Consider the following 10455-nt stretch of genomic DNA (forward strand, 5'->3'; position numbering starts at 1 on the left):
GGAGTGGTCAGATAAGTAGGAGGAGAACTAGGAGAGAGTGGTGTACCAAAAACCTAGAGAGAAGAAATACCAAGATAGAGAAGGTGATTAACAATCTTAAAGACTGTAGAAGTTTAAGAGAATGAGGACTGAGTGAAGGACATTGAATTTGGCAACTTAGAGATCATTGGTTACTTTGGAGACAGCAGTGCCTTTCTTTTTTTAGTCTTTTTTATGCTTCACACACAAACAGTTCTTTCTTTGGGGATGGATAGCATTTTTCATCATAAATCCTTCAGAATTGTTGTGGATCATTGTAGTGGTGAGAATAGCTAAGCCATTCATGTCTGATCATCTTACAATATTGCTGTTACTTTGTACACCGTGCATTTCACTTTGCATCAGCTCATGCAAGTCTTTCCAGGTTTTTCTGAGAGCATCCTGCTCATCTTATAGTATAATATTATTCCATCACAATCACATACCACAACTTCTTCAGCCATTCCACAATTGATGGGCATCCCCTCAACTTCTAATTCTTTACTCCCCAGAAAAGAGCTGCTATAAATATTTTTGTATGTATAGGTTCTTTCTTTTTGTTTTTTTTTTAATCTCTTTAGGGATACAGACCTAGTAGTCGTGTTGCTAGGTTAAAGTGTATGTATGGTTTTACAGCTTTTTAGGCATAGTTCCAAATTGCCCTACAGAATGGTTGAATCAGTTCATACCTCCACCAGTTGTAGAAAAGTTTCATTTTCCCATATTCCCTCCAACATTTGTCATTTACTGTCCTATTAAGCAATCCAATAGATATGAGGTAGTACCTCAGAATTGTTTTAATTTGCATTTATCTAATCAATAGTGAGTTAGAGTATTTTTTTCATAGTGATAGAGATAGTTTTGATTACTTCATCTGAAAACTGATCATATCTTTTGATCATTTACCAATTGGGGAACGGCCCTTATTTTTATAAATTTGGCTCAGTTCTGTATATGTTTGAGAAATGAGGCCTTAATCAGAGAAAGTTGCTTCAAAATTTTTTTCACAGTTACCACTGCTAACTTTCCCTCCAACCTATACCCCCTCCCATTTATTCTATTCTCTCTTTCCTTTCACCCTGTTCCTGCTCAAAAGTGTTTTGCTCCTGACTACCCCCTCCCTCAATGTGTCTACCCTTCTATCACTCCCCTCCCTTCTCTTATCCCCTACCTCCCCTACTTTCTTGTAGGGTAAGTAAGACAGAGTTCTATACCCAATTGAATCAGTATGTTGCTCCCTCTTTGAGTCAATTCTGATGAGAGTAAGGTTCACTGACTCCTCCTCATCTCCCCCTCTCTTCTCTTACATCATAAAAGCTTTATTTCCTCTTGGATGTGAGATAATTTACCCCATTCTACCTCTCCCTTTCTCTTTCTCCCAGTACATTCCTTGATCACCCCTTAATTTTATTTTTTAGATATCATCCCTTCGTATTCAACTCACACCTGTGCCCTCTGTCTATGTATGCTTCTTCTAACTACCCTAATAATGAGAAAGGTCTTACGAGTTACAAATATCATCTTCCCGTGTAAGAATATAAACAGTTTAACCTTATTAAGTCCCTTCTGATTTTCCTTTCCTGCTAACCTTTTTATGCTTCTCTTGAGTTTTGTATTTGTTGTACTTGAAAGTTAATTATTCTATTTAGCTCTGATCTTTTCATCAAGAATGCCTGAAAGTCCTCTATCTCATTCAATATACATTTTTCCCTCTGAAGGATTATACTCAGTTTTGCTGAGCAGGTGATTCTTGGTTTTAAATCCTAGATTCTTTGCTCTTCAGAATATCACATTCCAACCCCTCTGATCCCTTAAGGTAGAGACTGCTAAATCTTGTATTTTCTTTCTGTTTCTACAATACTTGAATTGTTTCTTTCTGGCTGCTTGCAAATTTTCTCCTTGATCTGGGAGATCTGGAATTTGGCTATCTTATATTTTAGGGTTCAAGAAAGAGATGGTAGCAGAAGACATCTAAATGATATGAGATGAGAAGGAAGGAAGAAGAGGGAGTTCATGGTGAATGTTCTCATTTTTTTCTGTAAAATATGAGCCATGGTTCTTAGCTCTGAATCTGTGGGAAGATAAGGTGAGGAATGAAAAGGTTTGATATAGAAGCTCTGAGGAGAATGGGATAGTGAGTTGATAAGGAAGGTATAGTAGAATTGAGGGCATAGGTGAGGTTTTGCAGCATAAATTTGTAGTTGACCCGATCAGAATAGATGCCATGATTTTCTCCACCTTCATTCAGCAGCACATAGGCAGGAGTATAGGTATGGAATGGTGGGAGTGATCCAGGGCTGAAGTTTGACAGGGAACAATCAGAAAAATGATACCAGGTCAAGGATTCAGTGGAAGAGGATAATGTAAGGTTGAATTGGTTCACCAGAGAGTCACTATTAGAAAAAGAGGAGAAAGTGGCTTACGGGGAAGATGGCCTAGAGGAGAATTGAGCGGTCAAGATATTGGAAGTCATGATGTGAGCAAATATTAGAGTTTAGTAAGAAAAGGCAGAGAGAATAAAAGCTGATAGATTATGGTTAGATAGAGGAGTTTTAAAAGTTTTGTACATGGAAATGGTACTAGGGATTTCTATCCCCATTCATTTTTTCCCCAAGTGCTCAAATTGCACTTCTCTGAGTAGTATACAGGCCACAGAATAAGGCACAGGGACATAAGAACAGTAGACACAGGCCCTACTCTCAAGGAATTGCCAATACACACCTATATAGATAATTATTATACAAGGGATAATGTACTAAGGTCAAAGACAAGGTAGTAGGCTTTAATGGAATGAATTCTGAGTTTGAATTCAGATTTTCTAGGAGTGAATCACTGCTCTGATACTTTCACTAAGTGACCTTAGGTAAATTACTTAAGCCATCAATAAGCACTTACTAAACAGTCAGTAAGAATCTATTGAGAAATTATGTATCAGGACTTTATTTTTCTGATCCACAGTTTTTTTCCTCCATAAAATAAGGTATTTGGACTAGATCAAGGCTTTAGCTTATAGACCCCTTCTCAGAATAATGTTTTTTACATAAATGGCAAATTTGATTTACAGGTTAGTGAAAATATGGATATAATTTTTTTTCCCATCCAAGTTCCTATAGAACTCCTCAAATTCCATGATCCAATATGCCCTGAAATTTTTCCATGTATTACTGATTAAGAACTCCTGGATTTCATACTGAAGCTCTGTTTTCAGTTCCAAATCCTATGATACTAAGGCAAAGTAGTCAAGAGAAATTTGGAGAGCCAGATCCAGTTTCATCTTTGGTATCAAAAGAAAAAAGGAAGGATAGTTAGGAAGGACTCCATGGTAGTACATGAATTGAGTCTTTAAGGAAATGCAACATAATGTTTCAGAGAGTTAATGGTGAGTAGTCTATTGCACACATGGGGCATGATACGAGCCAGCTATCATGCATAGATGGAGCAGGATGAGAATAAGGCATTTTAGGGGAGTCAAATACCTTCTGGGTTTTTTTTTAATTTGCAACCCTCTTCATTCACTAGTACAAAATACTTGTTCAACAATTATAAATTAGTTAACTATTACACATACTCAGTACTGTATAGGGATACAGAAAATTTAAAGACATAGTCCCTGCCTTATAGCCTAGTTGAGGGGATATGCCATGTTGAAAACAAAGTGGACAACATTGGGGGACTTTGGTTCTATTCCTGTTTCTGCTTCATTCCCTCTCCGGGCCTCATTTTCCTCACTTGAAAAAGAGGGGGTTATTTCCAATATCCCTTCTAGCATTTTGTGAGTATATAATTATACAAACATATATATGGAACAATTTGAAAAGAGTATTAGCAAAATATAGTGTTCAGAAGTATATGATGGTTCCATCCACACTGAATTTAAATGCGAAGAAGGGAAAGAGAGTAGGAGAAGGTTAATCAAGGAAGGTTTCTTTGAAAGTATAAGTTTTGAGACAGATCTTGAACAAAGTAAGGAACAGGTGTTCTGGAATAGGCTTAATTCAGGCTGAAGTAGTTTTGCAGGTTCTAGATTGGAAAACAAAATGAGGCACTCATTGACCATATAACATTTTAATGGGAGAAAATATTGCTCAAATAGTATTGGTTTAATTGCATTCAATTCTCTTTGATTTCTCATGGAAATGTGTTCTATCAGGTGTACTGACTTGCTCAGCAATGGTGATTCTGTTAAAGGGTGAGAATCTCATCTGGAAGCTCTATCAATGGTTAGAATCTTCTTCCCCTGGATCATTTAAGTATTGGAGATGTTTTGATTGTCTTTTTAGGGAAAAACTGGTCTCTTCCACATAGCAGGGGGAATAATGATACATTTCCAAACACAGAAAAAAATAAAAAGAGGTTTTATATGAAACCTTAAATCTCTATTTCGTACCATTCGCTTTAAAAATGTAATAATTTCTATATATTATTTTCAAAATTGTCCTCCTGGTCTGTGCTTCCTTCTGAATTTCCTTCTGTTCTGTGAATTTATGTGTTGCAATGTCCCTATTTTTTTATTTCCACTGTTAACCTCCTACCACACCCAAACTTTCCACAATTAAAAATTGAGATAATGAAAGAAAAGAAAATCCTTTTTGATTCCACACCTGGCCAAGTCTAAAAATGTATGTCTCTTTCTCCACCTTGTATTTATGACCTCTCTCTAGGTCAGCAGATAGGTAATATACTTCCCTATCAGTCCTTTGGAGATGAGGTTGGTCATTGTGTTGATAAGAGTTCTTCAACCTTCAAAGCTTTTGTAAAGACAAACATCTTTACAATGTTGCTGTCTTTGTATAACTTTTTCTTTTGGTTCTACTCACTTCCCTCTGCAGCAACTCAAATCAAACTACCCAGAATTTTATAGTTTTTTTATATTTCTTTAAAAAAAATTATTGAGATAATTTGTTTTTTACATACCAGAATCTCTTGTATCTCTCCCCCTTTCCCTTCTAGGAAACCTATTTTTTTTTTAAAGAAAAGAGAAATAAGAGAAAGCAGTCAGCAAAATCAATCATGCATAGGAAAATATATGTGATGTACTACATTTGTGGACCTCCTACCTCTGCAAAGACGTGGTCTTAAAGTATCTTCTCTTGTCTCTTCTTTGCAGCCATATCTATTCTTTGTAATTTTGTAACATTCACTTTTTTGTGGTTGTTCTTTGTTTACATTGTTTGAGTCACTGTATATGGTTTTTATTTTTATTTTTTTGGAGGGGATTCTGCTTACTTCACTCTTCATCAGATCATGTGGATCTTTCCAAGCTTCTCTATATTCATTTCTTGCAGCACAATAATATTCCAATATATTCAGTGTTTAGCCATTCTCCAACTGCTGGATGTATACTTTTTTTCTAATTCTTTGCTATCATGAAAAGTGTCATTTTAAATATTTCAGTGTGTATGGGAGGCTTTCTTCTTATTCATAACCTCCTTGGGATATAAGACTTGGAATGCAAATTCTAGGTCAAATGATATGAAAATTTTAGGTACTTTATTTGAAAAATTCCAAATTGCTTTAGAAAATGGTTGTGCCGATTCACAACTCCACCAATAACAGAATAGGATACCCATCTCCTCACAACCCCTACAACATTGACTTTCTATTTTTGTCATCTTTTACAATTTTCTGGGTTTCAGATGAGACCTCAGGGTTGTTTTGATTTGCATTTATCTTATCGTTGGTAATATGGAACATTCATATAGGTGTTATTAGTTTGCAATTATTTTGAGAGCTGTTTGTGCATATCCTTTGATGATTTATCTACTGAGTAATGGTTTTTATTATCTATCAATCTGTTATATCTATTAGTGATGTTTCTATCTATCTCTTCTCCTCTTCTGTCCCATCCTGTCCCCAGATGGGGTATCATGTCCTTACCTGAGAGTGTTCTGCTCAAAGAAAGATAAATTTTGATGGCTGAAACCTACCTAGTTTTCTTGGGGCTTACTGGCTAGATTTCTTTCTTAGAGACTCAAGTCACTCTGATGCTTATTGATTGGCCCACAAGAGGTCCCAACCCAAGCACCACTTAATGGTTATTTTTTGGGCCCTGATGACTCAGAATGAACGTAAATGGTAATTGTTTCTCTTTCAGCCAGCAACCCTGAAGGTCTTCCCCTCCCAGTTTGATTTTTTTTCTTTTTTCCTTTCTTTTCTTTTTTCTCTCCCTTCCTTTCTTTTTATCTTTCTTTCTTTCTTACAAGGGCCTTTCCTTGACTCATTTCTTAAATGGCTCTAATCACTGAATGGACATTGCCTCACTCAAAGTGAGAACTCAGGAAAGACCTTAGCTTAAAAAAGCCAAGGTATCCTACTGCATCCTGGGCCATTTCCAGTTGTCCTCTCTGGAGGATAATGAGGCTGGTGTCTTTGCACATACCTCCTGCACTTAAATCCAATTCAATTGCAAGTCATGGCATCATCTTCCTGATGTCATGGTCCTCTTCGAGAAAGAAGGACAAACCACAACACAATCTCTCTCTCTCTCTCTCTCTCTCTCTCTCTCTCTCTCTCTCTCTCTCTCTCTTTTTCTCTCTCTCTCCCCCTCCCTTGCTCTCGCTCTCCCTCTCGCTCTCTCCCTCCCTCCCTCCCTCCCTCTCTCATAATCTTTATCAGAGAAATCTAAGGCAAATACTTCTCCTCATTTGTATTGCTTTCCTTATACTAGATTCATTCTGTTTGTTCAGAAGCTTTTTAGTTTCATATCATCAAAATGAATGATTTTATCTTTTGCAATTGTCTCTATCCATTTTATAGTTAAGGATACTCATAGCTGTGAAAGGCATGTGATTTACTTCCCTTCTAAATTTAATGATACAATCTTTAATACTAAGGTCAAATATCTACTTTGAATTCACTATGGAATATTGTATAATATGTTGGTCTAAATCTAACTTTGGCTAGACAGATTTCAAGTGTTCCCAGCATTTTAAAAAGTCAAATAGAGAGTTCTTCCCAAAGTAATTTATGTTTTTCAGTTACTTCAACACTGGCTTATTGAGTTCCACATTGGATCTGATTTCCTCTCATCTAGTATCTTCCAATCAACTGTTTTTTAGCCAATACCAGATGGTTTTAATGACTGTGCCTTTATATTATAATTTGTGGTCTGGAAGTGCTATTCCTCCTTGAGATTCTACATTTTTCATTTTTAATTCTTTTTTTCTTAATTTTGTTATATTTTATTGAATTCTGTAAAGTATTGCTTTGATAGCTTGACTGATATAAAATTAAAAATGTAAATTAATTTGGGTATTATCATCATTTTTATTATGTTGCCATGGACCAGTCAGATCAATATATTTTGCTTATATCTGAATTATGTTTGCTTTTAATGTTGTTGCTTTATATTTCTCCTTTTCCAGATTGTCCTTTGCTTTAGACAAAGCAGTTGTTCTCTCTTTTCTTTCTTTGGTGAGACTTTCCATTGTGAATTCAAGTTTTTCTATTCAGTTGTGAAGGCCATATGTTCTGCTTTCATGGTAGACTGTGAGCTCATTGAGGGGAAGGACTATCTTTTGCCTTTTTTTGTATCCCAAGCATTTAGCACAGAACCTGGAAGACTGGTTGCTGTTCAGTCAGTTGAGTCCAATTCTATGACCCCATGGACCATGGTTTTTTTTTTTTTTTTGGCAAAGATCCTGAGTGGTTTGGCATTTCCTTCTCCAGTGGATTAAGTGACTTGCCTGGGGTCATATAACTAGTAAATTTTTGAGGACTGGTTTGAACTCAGGTTTTCTTGACTCCAGGTCCAGTCCTCTATTCAGTGAGCCATCTGGCTGCCTCCTGGGCAAACAGAGGTTAAATTGCTCATTGCTCATGGTCATATAGCTAGTGAGTGTCTGAGGCTGGATTTGAATTTAGATTATCCTGACTCCAGGTCCAACCATTGAACCATATAGCTATCTCTAACAAAATAGGTACTTAATAAATTCCTATTGACTTAATGTCTGATGCCCACTCTCTCACCCCTTCTTCCATGTTTGTATACTCTTCTCAACATCCCGATTATGAGAAATAGCAAGTTCCACATCCCTCTTCCTCCTTTCTATAATAATATATTGAGTTCATCCTCCCTTCTCTTTAAGTCTTCAAAACCTATGAACAGAACCAGTATACTCAGAAGACCTCTTTTTCTTATTAAACTTTTTCAATACTCTTTGAAGACAATAAAGTTCTGAAGAAAGATTTATTTCTTCTCTTAGCGTGAAATTATCATGCATTTCCTTCTAAGTTTTCAGTTAAATTTACATTTTTAAGTATAATAACTTTCCTACAAAGATGAGTATAATTTTGGTTATGACATTCTTAGCACTTCTACTTTTGCAGTTTCTTTCAGGAGGTGATCAGTATATTCTATTTTTTACTTTATCTTCTGCTTGTAATAGATATGAGCAGTTTTCATTTATTATTTCTTGAAGTAAAGTGTCCAGTTTTTTTAAATAATGATTTTCAGGGACTTTAATAATTTTTTTAGTTGATTCAAATATTTATTATCATCATCATTTCACAAATGAGGAAATTAACATAAGCAATTTGTTGAAGGTCACAATGCTAGCACCTTACAGCACCAAGACTTGAACCCAGGTGTTCTGACTCTAAATACAGGACCCCTTTGACTGTGCCTCAGTTGCCTACCATTGCTGAAATTCTGTGCACGTTGGTTTGCTTAGCTGTAAATTAAGAAGCTTAGATTAGATGAACTGAAATTCATTCCAGTTCCAATATTCTATGGTATTTTCACAGTACCTGAAATCATGTTTAAAGTACCCCTAGAATATTGTGTCCTCCGTTGTTGATCTAGGTTTCATAGAGATTAGAATGATTATTTCCACATCCCAAGGACACCTCTCCATAGATGTCTTTCATGAACATTTCCAACAATTTATAAGAAGACTCATGCACCAGCAAATAGCCAAAGGATTCTAAAGCCATGCATTATCTGGCCATCTAAAAATACCATTGAGATTCTTGTCTTAATGAAATTTGTTGTTCTAAAAATGTTTAAGGAGATTTAAATGAAAGTCTTTATCAATATTCCAGTGGGAGAATGATTCTTCGGAAGCAAAGTGAAACACACAAAAAAGATTCTTTGGGTCTCTTCCTCTCTTCATAATTATTATTATTCCTAGATATCCTTTTATAAATTTTTACTAAATTCTGCAATGTTATTCAGCCTTTGAAAAATACATATTATGTATGATGTGTGCCTCATCAGAATTAAAAAAAACTACAACAGAACAAGTTATAAACAATTTAAAATGTAGCATCATCTTAGAATTTGGAAATAATTTTTCTCCTTTTCCTTTTCCTTCTTCCTCTTCCTTTTCTTCCTATTATTATTATTATTATAATTATATCAAATAAGATTATAAATATAGTCCCTATCCCTAATTCTTAACCACAGCAAAGACTTGCCTATTGGTGAAGTCCAATAAGTAGACCAAAGAAAGAATCTGTTCTTCTTGACTATTTTTAGTAAATAAATGTTCATAACACAACCTGGCCTTGAAGTTCACACCTATAAAGACATGTAGTAGGTATGCATATTTATGGTTCCTGTAAAACCATTGAAGAACAGTTGTTACAGATACCTTTCAGAAAGCTGAGTGATAAATCCTCATCATTTAGACTTAGATCCTATTTTATCAGATGATGAAGTTGGTCAATTTATACATTATTGAGTATTTCTTTTCCTCTAGTCCTGTCAAAACCTCTGGATATAGAGTATTTTTTAAAAATGTATTTATTTAATATATTTAGTTTTCAGCCTTGATTTTCACAAGAGTTTGAATTACAAATTTTCTCCCCATTTCTACCCTCCCCTCACTCCAAGATGGTGTATATTCTGGTTGCCCTTTTCCCCAGTCAGCCCTCCCTTCTGTCACCCCACTCCCCTCCCATCCCCTTTTCCCTTCCTTTCTTGTAGGGCAAGATAAATTTCTATGCCCCATTCCCTGTGTATCTTATTTTCTAGTCAGGGACTTTAATAATTTTAAAATTCTCTCTCCTTAACTTGTTTTCCTAGTCAGTTGTTTTTGTTAACAAATAACTTGCATTTTTTTCTATTTTAAAAATCCTTTCCTCCCATAATATTTCTTTTTGTCTCTTGAGGATATTGATTTTTATTTGGTTTTGTCTTTTGGGTAGGATTTACCACTTTCTTTCCTAAGCTACTCTTTCTCATTCCATTTTTTCCCCTAGACCATTTTATTTCATGTAGTCTTTGTAGAAAATTAATGTGATCCTGGAGAAGTCACTCATCTCTCTGTGCCTAGGATTCTTTGTAAAAATGAGGTGGAGGGTATTCCTATGGTCTCCTGTACCTCTAAATCTAGAATCATAGAACTGTGATAAGGATAAAGAAGAGAACCAGATAAAATGATATAAAACAATTTTAAGAGGAATAGTCTACTTTCAGTTCTGGGGGAGATCTTG

The sequence above is a fragment of the Trichosurus vulpecula genome, chromosome 7 (assembly GCF_011100635.1).
Source record: "Trichosurus vulpecula isolate mTriVul1 chromosome 7, mTriVul1.pri, whole genome shotgun sequence".
Taxonomy (NCBI): domain Eukaryota; kingdom Metazoa; phylum Chordata; class Mammalia; order Diprotodontia; family Phalangeridae; genus Trichosurus; species Trichosurus vulpecula.